Below are 5,075 nucleotides of genomic sequence, written 5' to 3'. Positions count from 1 at the left end.
TACATATATAATCTAATTTTTTCCTAATTGTATCATCAAAATCCTCAAAGTCTATAAGCAAGGCAATAACTCGAGTCTAATTTCTACTCCATCTATTCCAAATTGTAGGTCATTTTAGCTTTTTTAGAATTATAGTTTTTATTATGTATACAGACATATTGTATATCTATGTGTATAGCAAAAGTTATAAATCTAAAAATACTAAAACAATCTAAAATTCGGGACGGAGGGAGTATACATACAGACTTTGATCACCTAAGTTTATGACCGATAAAAATTTCAAGGCTCGTGAAACTGCTCGCTTTCAACTTGACTCGAGATCGCCTCGAATTACTAGCGAGCCAAGCTTGAGCTAAACTGTAGGCTCGCTCAGTTTTGAGGCTCGGATATCAAGCTCCGTGCTCGATGCTTTAACAAGCTCGAGCTCGAGCTTGAGGCGCGCGATGCGTTCGCTCGATGCGTTGGACATCATCCCTCCACCCGTGTGCGCGCTCTCGGTGGTTTGTGTTAGAGATAAACGCAAGCCTAACTTAACTGTGGCTATCTTAACAACTGGACTGAAGGTATCTTCGTAATCAATGCCATATCGCTGTTTGAACTCCTTTGCTACCAATCGAGCTTTGTATCTGTCAATGCTTCCATCAGCTTTCCGTTTGATTTTGAAAACCCATTTGCAATCTATTATATTTTGTCCTAATTTTCCTGGAATGAGATGCCACGTACGGTTTTTCTCTAAAGCTTGAACTTCTGCTTCCATTGCCTGACGCCACTTAGGATCTGTAAACGCTTCTTCAACAGAGTTAGGTTCACCAGTAGCACTGAACAGACTGTATTGGATCATACCATCATACATCTTTTTGGGTCGAATAATGCCGCTCTGCAAGCGTGTTTGTCGACGTGGTGGATCAGGCACTTGTGGTGATGGGTTGGTTGTTGTAGAAGATCCTGGCGATAGCGCATCAGAGGTTGTCGGAGGGAGCGGTGTCGCCCCTGGTGAGCTCGCGACAGGTGGCGTCGGCGGGTTGGATGGCGCCCCCTCCTCCGACACGGGTGTGGGCGCGGAGGAGACCGACGCAGGCGGGCCGCCTGTCCCCCCACGCGGCAAGCCCGGAGTGGCACTAGGCGAGGCGGGCGAATCGCCCCCGGGAGATGCGCCGAGACTGGACGGGGGATCCGCATCGAATGTGGCGCCGCGATCTTCTGCACCATAGTGCGCCGGGGCAGTAGGGAAAAAGGGCTCGCGAGCAACCTGTTTTTTAGAGTTTTCTGCAGATTGTTCCTGAGAATCACTAGAGACAGTAGGCACATTAATATCATTAGTAATATCAGGAACAGTGCAATGATCATCCCCAGCATTACGAAGGGAGGAAGGAAGAAGAGTAATTTCTTTCCTAAGAGAGGCACCGGGATTAGGATGAAGTTTAGAGAACGGGAAGATAGCTTCATCAAATACAACATCGCGGGAAATATAGATTCGACCAGTAGATATGTCGAGACATTTGAACCCTTTGTGCATGGAGCTATAGCCAAGGAAAGCACACTGGGTGGATCGAAAAGATAGTTTTCTAGAATTGTAGGGTCTCAAATTTGACCAACACGCACAGCCAAAAGTGCGTAGATTGCTGTAGTCTGGTGCTTCGTGCAGGAGACGAGTACTAGGGACTTCAAAGTCGATGACCTTGCTAGGAAGGATATTAATTAGGTGAGTGGCGGTCAGGAAAGCTTGGTCCCAAAATTTTAGGGGCATGGAGGCGTGAGCAAGGAGTGCCAAGCCTACCTCGATGATGTGCCGATGCTTGCGTTCAGCAGCTCCGTTCTGCTGATGAGCATGGGGGCAAGAAACACGATGTGTTATCCCAATATGTCGGAAAAAGGAATTAAGTTTCTCGTACTCGCCTCCCCAATCTGACTGAACACAAAGGATTTTTTTTGAGAATTTTCTTTCTACAAGACTTTGAAAGTTTTGAAAAACCGAAAGCACATCAGATTTATGCTTCAATAGGTAGATCCATGTGTATTTGCTATAGTCGTCAATAAAGCTGACATAATAACTGTAGTGACCAACAGAGGTAGGAGCAGGCCCCCAAACATCGGAATAGATCAAATCGAGAGGAGCACTAGAAATTTTATTTGATATTGAATATGGAAGTTGATGGCTTTTGGCCCTTTGACATGAATCACAGACCGACTTCACACTCTTTGTACTATCACATGGTAATTTATTGGATCGAAGAGTTTTCTTAACTATAGAAATAGCAGGGTGACCTAGACGATTATGCCATAGAGATGTAGATGGTATATGGACTCCAAAAGCTTCATGTTTCAGTTCTATCCCTTCTCCTGATGATCTTGGAATGAGAGGATACATGCCACCCTTGCATCTACCGCGATGGAGAATCCTCTTCGTATTCTGGTCCTTAATAAGAAAGAAATCGGGGTGAAATTCAAGGAAGGCATTGTTGTCTTTGGCGAGTTTATGAACGGAGGCAAGACTTTTAGCAGAGGTAGGTACATGAAGGATATTTTTGAGATAGGGGTATGAAAAATTGCATGTCCAATATTACTAATGTTCATACCTGTGCCGTTGGCAGTGTGAACTTGTCCATGGCCACTGTACTTGTCATGAACGGTCAGCTTCTCGAGCTCGCCGGTAACATGATCAGTAGCCACTGTCCGCATACCAATTTGTGTCGACGCCGTAAGCTCTTGTGGGTCTTCCGCGGTACTGATCGTCCTCATCATAGCAGAAGTAACACTGCTTGGCTTCATGGTTAGTCTTCTTGCAGATTTGACACGGTGTCATCTTCTTGTTTCCTTGCGAGCTGCTGCCTTGATTGTTGCCGAAGTTCTGGCCTTTGTTGTAGTTATTTTGTCCAGGACGTCCTGAACCAGGCCGGCCACCACCTTGACGTCCACCTGAGCGCCCGCGATTTCCATGACCACGAGACGCCAGGTTCGCAGAGGATTGGTACCGACCAACGCCTTGACCAGCGCCTTGATACATCTCAAGTCGAAGATCATACTCCATGAGAAGTGAATATAACTCGGACAGCGAGAGTTCTCCTGACCGGCCCATCATGGAAGAGACAAAAGGATGATAATCAAAATCTAAACCATTAAGTATATGAGCAACAACCTCATCATCATTGACGGTGACGCCGGCTGAAGCGAGCTCATCCTTGATGTTCTGCATCTTGTTGAAAAAGGCCGCCGTCGTGAGACTGCCCTTCTTTGTGGTGGCCAATTGCATGCGCAGGTTTGTGACCCGCGCTCTTGATTGCGCTGCAAACATAACCCCCAACGCCTTCCATGCTTGAGCGGAGGTTGTTGCAGTCGTGATCCCGACGAGAACCTCCTTGGAGACGGAGTTCACCAGGTAGCCGAGTAGCTGTTGATCTTTGCCTACCCATGAGTCATGCTTTGGGTTAGGAACGTCCTTCTTCTTGCCGTCGACTTCAACTTCCCGTGTTTGTCGTGGCTCGGGAACAGATCCATCCAGGATGCCGAACACCTTTGCACCACGGACCGCAGGGAGAAACTGAGTTTTCCACAGGACGAAGTTGTCCCGTGTAAGTTTTTCTGAAACCGGCGGTCCGAGCGGTGTTGAAAGGGGCGCAGAGGAAGACGACGACATGAGGGGCATCGCAATCTTCAGGCGCCCGCAGAAGCTTCTTCTGTCGCGGATTTTTTTTGGATGATAACTATGGTTGCCTATCTTGGCTCACCCATAGGCTGCGTGTTTATATAGAAACAACAGTTACATATATAGGTTGTTTAAACTAGGACTCTTGTGTAGATATTACATTGATCCTGAACTGAATCTATTCTAGCTATAAGAGTCCCAATCTTAACAACCTGACAATCACGTTACAATCTCTTGTATGACACGTTTATCTCTAACAGTTTGGCCGCCGCGTCCTTCAGGTCCGCGGTGCGCGCCGTGGATTTCCTCACCAAGGCAAGAGGAAGCAGGGAAGGAGATCAACAGCTGGGTCGCGGAGGAGACGAACAACCTCATCGACTTGATCCTTGATCCAGGATGCGTGGACGAGAGCACGCGTCTCGTGGTCGCCAACGCCGTCTACTTCAATGGAAGCTGGACGAACCCATTCAACAAGTCGGATACCGAGGAGGGCAAGTTCCACTGCCCGGACGGCAGCGTCGTCGGCGCCCAGTTCATGAGCAGCGCCGACGACCAGCTCATCGCGGTGCACGACGGGTTCAAGGTGCTCAGAATGCAGTACACGATCAGCGTCCCAAGGAGGACCATGACCATGCCCTCACCACCATACTCCATGTGCGTCCTCCTCCCGGACGCGCACGACGGCCTGTGGAGCCTCGTGGACAAGGTGGCGTCGTCTAGCCCTGGCTTCCTGCAGGAATACCTGCCGGAGAGAGCAGTCAGGGTTGGGGAGTTCCGGGTGCCCAACTTCAAGCGGTCCTCCGGCCGCCTCCTCCAGCGCCAAGAAGGCTCTCCAAGATCTCGGGGTCCAAGCAGCGTTCTCGCGCGGAGCTGAACTGCCCGACATGCTCGAGGACGACGACGGGTTGCAGGAGCCCCTTTGTCTTGGGGATGGCACGGAGGCAGCGGCTGTTGCTGCTTGGTGCACGTATGGTTCATGTCCGCTGAGGCAACCACCTGCGCGCGTGGACTTTGTCGCCGACCATCCGTATGCGTTCTATGTGGTGGAGGAGGTGTCCGGTGCGGCGCTCTTCGCTGGACACGTCGTTGATCCTACACGACCCTAGCTGAGAGTCCCATTCTCGGTAATGGTTTCTGCAGAGCGCATATACCAGATATAAGGTTATTTACCTTATGCTTTTGTTTTTATGTTGTTTTAATTCTACCTGATGTCTTGCTTACTATTGTCTATTTACTGGTACGGTACCACTTCTACTCCTATTATCAGGAGGTACCTGCAATATCAGTCATACTATGATAGAGTAGCTCTTTTGTTGTCCTCGTGCAAAAATGCATGGATCCCATTGTTTGTTGACCCGTGCTCATAATAAGCATGGATGTTCTACATTTTTTAATTTATATAATGGTGCTTGCCTTTCTTAATACTCCCTCC

At 48.6% G+C, this 5,075-nt stretch overlaps 1 non-coding gene and 1 pseudogene across 1 annotated transcript; one reads left to right on the top strand and one right to left on the bottom strand.

Annotated features, from left to right (window-relative positions):
- Window positions 1–3,015: 3,015 nt before the first annotated feature.
- LOC117834901 (small nucleolar RNA Z247) lies at window positions 3,016–3,154 on the bottom strand. Its single transcript, XR_004635855.1, has one exon. It is a non-coding gene; the product is annotated as a small nucleolar RNA Z247 (small nucleolar RNA).
- A 478-nt stretch (window positions 3,155–3,632) lies between these two features.
- Window positions 3,633–4,749, top strand: LOC117834481 (putative serpin-Z6C; annotated as a pseudogene).
- Window positions 4,750–5,075: the final 326 nt, after the last annotated feature.

The sequence above is a fragment of the Setaria viridis genome, chromosome 8 (genome assembly GCF_005286985.2).
Source record: "Setaria viridis chromosome 8, Setaria_viridis_v4.0, whole genome shotgun sequence".
Classification (NCBI taxonomy): Eukaryota; Viridiplantae; Streptophyta; class Magnoliopsida; order Poales; family Poaceae; genus Setaria; species Setaria viridis.
Note: the sequence above shows the minus strand (reverse complement) of the source record. Positions and strands in the feature narration are given on the sequence as shown.